Consider the following 9930-nt stretch of genomic DNA (forward strand, 5'->3'; position numbering starts at 1 on the left):
GAGCTGGATTGTCCACTCGACATTGAGATAGCAGATGATAGGACCGTCGGGGTCGCGAGAGTTCATAGGGGATGTACGCTTCGGTTATTTGATGAGTAGTTTTCGGTGGACTTGGTCCCTATTCCCCTGCGAGGGAATAGGGTCATAGTGGGTATGGATTGGTTGAGCCCCAATGGGGCGATGATTGATTGCGAGCTGCAGCTAGTGAGGGTTCGCACCCCTACTGGGGGAGAGTTAGTGATTCAGGGTGAGAGACCGCATCGCGGACCGATTCTCTGCTCAGCAGCGAGAGCGAGATGTTACTTTCAGCAGGGTTGCGCAGGATATGTTGCTTACGTCATGGATACCCGAGAAAAGGGTGGGGCGATGGTCGATGATGTACCAGTGGTGCGAGAGTACCTGGACGTATTCCCGGAGGATTTTCCTGGGATACCTCCGGAGAGACAGGTTGAGTTCCGGATCGATCTGGTTCCTGTTGCGGCTCTGATAGCCAAGGCACCATATCGATTGGCTCCTCCCGAGATGCAGGGGTTGTCTACGTAGTTGCATGAGCTGCTAGACAAGGGTTTTATCAGGCCGAGCAGTTCACTATGGGGAGCCCCGATCCTGTTTGTGAAAAAGAAGTACGAGTCGCATCGTATGTACATCGATTACCGGGAGCTGAATAAGGTAACGGTGAAGAACCGTTACCCACTTCCGAGGATAGACGATTTGTTCGACCGACTTCAGGGAGCATCTTGGTTTTCCAAGATTGATCTACGGTCCGGATATCACCAGATGCGGGTCAGAGATGATGACGTGCAGAAAACCGCTTTTAGGACCCGCTATGGCCATTACGAGTTTGTGGTGATGTCGTTTGGGCTCACCAATGCTCCAGCCGCGTTCATGGATCTCATGAACCGCGTGTGCAGACCAATGCTGGATCGGTCTGTGATAGTATTCATTGATGATATCTTGGTTTATTCCAAGACTGAGGAGCAGCACAAGGAACACCTGAGGGAGGTGCTTGAGACCTTGAGGAGGGAGAGACTTTTCGCAAAGTTCTCCAAGTGCGAGTTCTGGACCTTCTGGTTGCGCGAGGTGCAGTTTCTGGGGCACCTTGTCAACCAGAAGGGTATATTAGTAGATCCGACCAAGATTGAGGCCGTGATGCAGTGGGAGGTCCCGAGGTCTCCATCCGAGATTCGGAGCTTCCTGGGTTTGGCAGGGTACTACAGAAGATTCATCCAGGATTTCTCCAAGATAGCAGTTCCGCTGACCCGACTGACCAAGAAGTCGGTGGTGTTTCGCTGGGGTCCTGAGCAGCAGACAGCCTTTGAGACGCTCAGGCAGCGACCGTGCTAGGCGCCAATTCTTACCCTGCCAGAGGGAGTAGATGACTTTGTAGTCTACTGTGACGCTTCGATCACAGGTATGGGAGCAGTATTGATGCAACGGGGGCATGTGATTGCTTATGCCTCGAGACAGTTGAAGCTTCACGAGGCTAACTACCCGACGCATGATTCGGAGTTGGGGGTTGTAGTGTTCGCCCTCAAGATTTGGCGGCATTACCTCTACCGGGTCCGGTGTACTATTTACACGGACCACAAGAGTTTGAGGTACCTCATGGATCAGCCGAATCTGAACATGAGACAACGTCGGTGGTTAGACGTGGTGAAGGGTTACGATTGTGAGATCCTCTACCACCCGGGCAAGGCCAACGTCGTGGCCGACGCCCTGTGCCGCAAGGCGGTAGCGGCTCCGATTCGAGATATATGCTTGAGGATGACAGTAGTTACTCCACTGTTGGAGAAGATTAAGGAGGCACAGGTTGAGCGTCTGAAGGAGGAGCGCCAGAAGTGCGAGAGGACCAAATGAATCTTTGGTAGTGGAAGGGTGGAGTGGTGGAATGAAGGACCAATAGCATTACAGCAACATGTGCGCGGGTGGAATTTTCGTCGCGAGGGTACCCGCGCAACTGCCTAGTTTGGGCATTTTGGTCATTTGGCTTGCCATAACCTTTGGGGATCAGACCTAGCAGCCATAACTTCGATTTGACACCATTTGAGACCTGTAGGAGGCGATTTTGAAGCTCAAGACTCATTTCTCTTCATCTTTCCAAGTTATTTGGTAGTTTCTTTATGCAATTAGACTTTTGTGATTGTTGTTCTATTGCCATGAGTGGCTAAACTCTTTATATTGGTTAACCTTGGTTAAAACCTTTGAATCTTTGTGGGTTTTTGAAGGATTCGTGCTAGATTATCAATTATCTTATGTTTATGGTTCTAGATCATATTTCTTATGCTTGTTTAATGCTTTGATCATGAGCTTGGCACTTGAATGAGCTATTGTTAGTTTATTTCTTTGGTTTTGCTTTGAATCAATGAATTAACTTAGAACAAGGGCTTTATGATGGTAAAAATCATCTCTAGTTTATGAATCATAGCTCCTTTATGGATGTGTAAGCATTGATATCCTCTAGGAATTGGGGATTCCTTCTTTCTTAAGGCTAATTAACTTCTTGGGTCCAATTGCTTCAATTAAACCCTTGATCTTGATTAAGAAGGTGTGTTGTGGGCTTCCCCAACCTCCATACTACCTAAGAGGAATCTTGGCATATCATGCTTCATGATTGCTATAACCAATTTGGGATGAATGATAAGCTTCATGTTGGATCCTAATGATAAGCACACAAATGTTCATTGTGTTGAATTGCCTTGGTTAACCAATTGTTCCCAACATTTGAGCATCTCACTATCTTGCTTAATTGCAAGTTTTTAGTTATTCAAGTCTTTTAGTTTTCAAGCAATCATAACACCCCCCCCCCCCCTCTCTCTTTTAGTTTAATTGTAGTTAGTTAGTTTATTTACAATAGTTCTTTTAGATTGCATTGGTGATTGAATACAACCATTTCCCCGAGGATCGATACCCATTTTTACCATTATATTACGTTTTATTTGCAACCAAAGGGTGTAATTTTCTTGGTGGACGTGACATCCCACCACTGGGCCCCAGGTTCATTGGTCCGTTTAGGGCTTTCGCACGGGTGGGTCGGGTTGCTTATCGACTAGATCTTCCAGCAGAGCTCAACCAGATCCACAACACCTTCCATGTTTCTCAGTTGCGGAAGTGCTTAGTGGATGAGTCAGCAGTGGTACCCCATGAGGACATTCATGTTGACGATAGCCTGAACTATATCGAGAGACCATTGGTGATTTTGGATCGCAAGACGAAGGAGCTGAGGAACAAAAGGGTAGAGTTAGTTAAGGTGCAGTGTCAGGACCACAAGGGTTCAGAGTTGACGTGGGAGCCCGATGAGGAGATGAGAGAGCACTACCCAGAGTTGTTCTCAGAGACAGCAGACTTCGAGGACGAAGTCTAAGACAAGTGGGGGAGAATTGTAACACCCGGTCTCAGGTATGCATTTAAATCAAGTCAAACTTCATATTTTACCCTTGGACTCGATGAGTTGGAGGCTCAACTCGTCGAGTGGGATCGACTCCGGGTCGGGGAACTAAGTGACCTACTCGACGAGTCGGAAGACCGACTCGGGGAGCAGGAGCTGTCTGATGGAAACCCTAATTTTAGGGTTTGTCCCCCTATTTAAAGAAACATAACACCCTTGTGGCCTCCCTTATCACTCCCTCAACGTCCAGAAAGCCCTAAACCGCCACCCTTGAGCTTTGTGAGTATTTGGGTGCCATTTCCTTAAGTTATCTTGTGTGTTTGAAGTTGTGTGAAGAAGAGGAAGAGGCAGGACTTCAAGAGAAGATTTCAGATCCAGAATCAGCACCATCTTCTCCTCATTTTCTGGTAATAAAGCTTCACACTTGACTTATGATTTCCTAGATCTTCTTGTGGCTATTTTGGGCTTTGAAGCTTGATCCTTGGGATTTGGACGTCCCAAGTTGATACACCTTCAGATCTGGACCTTGAAGGGTCCTCATGGCATAAAGGTGTCATCTTTATGGCCATGAGAACCCCCATGCATGCTATTAACCCCCATTTTGACCTTTTAAGCTCAAATGCTTCATGCATGCACGTAAAGTTTATGACTTTACGTGTTATATCGGCCTTAGGAGCCCAGATCTACCTTTTGGTTAAGTTTTGCACATCATGTAACATCCCAAAATTTCGAGCCAATTTAAAACTTTTGGATTCATTTGAAACCATTCAATTATTACAATTTGTTTTCAAAATAGTTTATACATCAGAGTTCCCAGAAATCATAATCGTAAATCGAGGAAGTGTACGGTTACGCCTTCGCCTACCCGCGGCCATCCGCCGAACCTGAAACTATAAACTGAAACTGTAAGCCCGAAAGCTTAGTGAGTTACCCCCAAAATACCAACCTCATATAACCATATTCATATCATATCAACAAATACAGAACAGCCATGCATCTCGAGTATACAGTGTGACTGGTCCGCCCGCACCGGCCTTCAGTCCACCCGGTCCACTCTGTGAGTCTACAGTATGACTGGACCGCCCGCACCGGGCCTACAGTCCATCTGGATCTATTCCGAGCCTTCGGTATGACTGGACCGCCATACGGGCCTACAGTCTATCCGGACCGCTCGTAGGGTATGTTGGCCTTCAGCATAAAGCAGGACCGCCTCAACCCAAACATCAAGCAAATAACCACGTGCACATATAACAGGTAATTACATAACAGTCCATAGACAGATAAACCAATCTAGCAGATCATATAGTATAGCAACATCCTAACCAGGATACCGACCTAACCGGTCACTAACATAACATCATCCTATATACCAGGATACCGACCCTAACCAGGTCACTAAACATAATACTGTCCTAATTACCAGGACGCCAATCTAACAGTTCAATAAACATATCAACAATCTTATAACCAGGATATCGACCTAACCGGTCACTAACATAGCATATCACCATCCTAACTACCAGGATGTAAATCAATAAGCATATCGTGCAATAATCCAAATACAAACCATAAAGGGCCAGAATTGGTGCCTTAGACCCTGTTGATATAGTGAGGATAACTCACCTTGCAATGCCGGACTGAACCACGAAAACACGCTCCCGACACACTGTCCCAAACTCCAATACCTATAACCATCAATGATCCAATCATAAATACCCGCTTACCAATTATCCTCAAAAGTCAAAACGGTCAACCCTTGGTCAAAGTCAAAGTCAACTATCAAGGTCAACAGTCCATGTTGACCTCAACTCGCTGAGTATCCTCAGTTACTCGCCGAGTTCCTTGCATAACTTGCCAACTCTCCGAGTCACCATGCCACTCGCCGAGTCCAAGGCAATCTTCATCGGACTCGCCTAGTTGTTCATCCAACCCGTCGAGTTCATGACCATCTTCATATGACTCGCCGAGTCTACCATGCGACTTGTCGAGTCCCTTCAGTCCTTCATCCATACAAATGCTTTTTAAGCCATGCTAAGACTCCATACTGCAGATCCAACTTCCCAAGGCATGCCTATCACGTAAAGTTGCAAACTTTACCTGCATGCAAGGCTCTAATGACTCATAATGCCAAATCCAAGCTTGAAATGGGGTTTTACACTCAAGGAGGGGTTCATACTTGCCAAAGCTGAAAGCTTTATGGACTTACAAATCAAAGAGAGTTTAGATCTGAAGTTACAACTTCAGATCTGAGCTCATACCCAAAAATAGCTTCATAACCAAACCAAGAAGCCCTAATTTCATCCAAAGAGATCTAGAATGAAATGGAGTTGGGATAACAGCTTAATACCTTCCCAAAAGATGCCAACTGAAGTAGATCTTGATCCCCACGAATTCCTTGCTTCAATCCACATGTTTCCCCCAAGCTCTTCTCACCAAGAATCCTCTTCCAAAGCTTAAAACACACAATGGGGCACACACACGTATTAGGGTTTGCTAAGCTCTCAAGGGACTGTAAAGAGGCTGAAGGTGGCATATGATTCTTTAAATAGGGTGCCAAACCCCGGAAAGGGTTTTACCTTCCAGCTCCAACTCGTCGAGTCACTCTTCCGACTCGGCGAGTTGGTCACTTAACACGTGGTCCAAACTCGCTGCTACTCGACGAGTCACGCAACCAACTCGTCGAGTAGACCTTGAATTCATGAGAATTCATAACCATATATTGGTATTCGAGAATCGGGGCATTACACATCAGAAATCGACTTATGAGCTTGGACACGCATAGACTCGACGAGTCGTTCTTGGGACTCGGCGAGTCGTGGGTTGATTCCCAAAACTGTTATGATTCAGGAGAAACCCAGTTGAGTTTATAAGGGATTTAGATGAGTCCAGGGAAGGGACTCAACGAAATGGACATAGCTATGGATCTGGAAATCATGGGACTCGGCGAGTGCAAGTGTGACATCCCCATTTTCACGGCCATAAAAGACCGATTTTGTTTATGCTTTATAAAAATCAGAGTACCTCTTAATAAAAACGTTGCGGAATTTGTTCCCAGAAAAACATGATAAATACGTTATCAAAGCACTTCCGAAGAAATGTATTTTTGTTCATTTTAAAACATTTGGGATGTCATCATCAATACAAAAACATAAGCATAAATAGAACTTACATTCATTTACACTAGTGATCTACATCTCTTTAATCTCTCAGTGTAATGTAATTTCATATCGACACCTGTGATACAAATAAGCTTGAGTGGGTCAGGTTGGGAAACCTGGTGAGTACATAGGGTTTTCAACCCACAATAATTTAATTATTATGTTTAAACATCAAACAATCAACCCAATTACCCATCCCCATTATCTTCCTTACTCTTAAGGTCCACCCTAAGAGTCAATTATCCTGCATTCGTTCATTCCGAAGTCCATTGCTTCCAGGGTTTATATGACAGGCACTAAGTCCATAGCTGTCAATGCTCATTCGTAAAGCACTAATTCCATAGCTGCTAAAGTTCATTCATCGGGTACTAAATCCATAGCTACCAGTGTTTATCTAATAGGTACTAAGTCCATAGCTACCAACATTTATCTAACAGGTACTAAGTCCATAGCTACCAATTTTTATTCAATAGGCACTAAGTCCATAGCTGCCGATGTTATTTGCTAGGCACTAAGTCTATAGCTGCCAATGTTCACTCATATCATCTTTCATCTCTCGTCATTCACCTACCCATGTTTTACCCAACATATTCGTAGATATAAAATACATATACAGTTTAAATTATTTAAAACATGTATAAAATCGTTCATCCAGCATAGATAACAAATATTCAAATAATATGCACACATAGCACGTAATTTATATAAAATACTTCATATCTATCTGTAAGATGAAAGTAACTATGCACTCACCTGATAAGGTGGTGACTCGGTACTCGGACAGCGCTTCGTTACTCTTAAAATAATTTTCCCTTGACAAAACCTAGTATCATTACCACTAGAGTTTAGTCTAAGGTTCGACGATACTAATTAATAGTCTAGCTATTATTACTATTATATAAGCGTTAAAGAATACTCTTCACCCACTATGTACAGACAGGGGCCAGACATGGAACACCGGAGGGCAGGATCATTTTGGCATAAAGCACTTCTGAAATCCAGCAACCCAAGCGGCCCTCCAAACTAGATTCCCCGTACCGCGAGTGGTTTAAAAGATATTATAAAGACACTTATATAACTCATAATAATAGTCCAAATATTTATTATAAGGTCCTAATAACATTACTATATTTAAATAAAAACTATATTTAAAATAGTGTAGGCGTATCTTACCTACGAGGGGGTTTGGCTAGAAGTCGGGCTCTGCAGGGGCAGAACTTCCGAGCCGAAAGCTCTTCTTCTCGAAGCCGTCGAGCGCTCCGGGGCTTTCTTCTAGCGCTAGGGCAGTTTTGGGAGGTTTAGAGAGAGTGTAGAGAGAAGAAAGAATGGGAAAGATGTGAAGAAAATGAGGATGGGAGATGTTCTATTTATAGGGTGAAATATGGCTGAACTTGGTGCCACATGTCACCATCTGGTGGCAAGACTTGGGGAGAAAGCAATGGCCAAGATTGTGCCACGTCACCCATTTTCGCACAACACACTTCCGACTTCTAAACTCCGTAACTATCGCATACGAGCTCCGTCTTTGACGTTCTTTATATCCACGCGTAGGTAAAAATAAGATCTACAACTTTGATTTTGACTTTATCGGCTAATTCTCGACCGATCTTAAATTTAACAGTAGGAGGAGATTATACTATTAAATGACCGCGAAAAATTCGTAACTCCTTCATACGGACTCATTTTTCATCTGTATTTTTATCGTTGAGTTCCTATTAATGAGATCTTCAACTCTCATTTAGGCCGCGTAGGCCAAAAACCGCTCGATCTAAAATTCAAGTTTCGGGTCGTGCACTGTTATGCCAAATCTTAGAAAATTCATAACTTCCTCATACGAAGTCAGATTTGGGCGTTCTTTTTGTGCACGCTCTCGGTTTAACATATTCTACGACTTTCGTTTAGATTACTAAGGCCAAAAAGTCCTCTATCGTAAATTCACTATTTACGTCTCCCGGTGTCGTGCCGGTTTTGCCGTAAAACTTCGACGAGCCATAACTTCTTCGTTATAACTCGGATTTCGGCGTTCTTTATATGTACGGAACCCTTGTAACATATACTACCATTTGGTTAAGATTACTCCTTCTAAATAATCTTCCATTCAAAACTCATTTTTGAGGCTTAATGTCTCTAAATTGACTAGCCCGAATCTGCGGGCGTTACAGCAGGAACGTACTTGGCGAGTCCAAGGCCATCTCCCAACTCAGGAAGACGGACTCGACGAGTTGTTCATACAACTCGGCGAGTCACAGACTAGACACTATCATACGATGAAAATAAACTCGACGAGTTCGGGAGGAACTCGGCGAGTCAGATGAAGATTGTCCCGCTGTTATGATTGAAGGAGAACTCGTCGAGTTCTTGCTAAACTCGACGAGTGGAGACGAGTTGAGGATAGATGAAAGGATTGGGACTCGGTGAGTTGGCGGGCCAACTCGGCGAGTCCGGTCAACTAGAAAGTTGACTTTGACCAGAATGTGGACTTTAGCCAGGGGTAAAATGGTCAATTTACCCTAAGGATAGCTATCAGTTTCTGACTAAGTGTCATTGTGGAATTTATAGCCGGAGAGTCGCCGGAGCAGCAGCCAGATATTTTCCGCTCAGTGTTTCAGCAGCCAATTACGCGAGGTGAGTTTCCTCCTTTAGGAACGGGTCTACATCCACAATGTCGGGCCGTTTAGATATTAGTAGTTCCGGATTTCGGTCCGATGCCGGGGTTAGCCCGATGCAGTTTATATGCTTCCGGACTTCGGTCCGATGCCGGGGTGATCCCGTGCAGTAGTATGTATGTCTGATGTCTTTGTGATTCATGCATGTTTATGTTATGTGCTTTGTGTTCCGGACTTCAGTCCGATGTCGGGCAAGCCCGATGCAGTAGTTATATGTTTATGTATATGTTATGTTCAGTTATTCCAGACTTCAGTCTGATGCAGTGGGCAAGGCCCAAGTTATTGCGGACTTCGGTCCGATGCAGTGGGCAAGGCCCAAGTTATTTCGGACTTCGGTCCGATGCCGGGCGGGGACAGATACAGTGGGCGGGGCCCAAATTATGCCGGACTTCGGTCTGATGCCGGGCGGGGCCCAATGCAGTGGGCAAGGGCCAATATGTGCTTTATGTGTTATTGTATGGTATGTGGTAGTTTGGGGGAGCTCACTAAGCTTTGTGCTTACAGTTTTGGTTTCAGGTACTTCCACTAGCAAAGGGAAGGGCTCAGGATGATCGCATCGCACACACCACAGTCTTCAGCCTGGGAGTTTTACTCTGATATTTTGATATGATATTTGACATGAGATTTGACATATGATAGATATTATGAGATTTTGAAACACATAGTTTATGATTTTTAGACTTTGGTAATGAAATGATGGTTTTAATAATGTTTAAAAACG

This window comes from Lactuca virosa, chromosome 2, assembly GCF_052849685.1.
Source record: "Lactuca virosa cultivar CGN04683 chromosome 2, Lactuca_virosa_CGN04683_v6, whole genome shotgun sequence".
Taxonomy (NCBI): domain Eukaryota; kingdom Viridiplantae; phylum Streptophyta; class Magnoliopsida; order Asterales; family Asteraceae; genus Lactuca; species Lactuca virosa.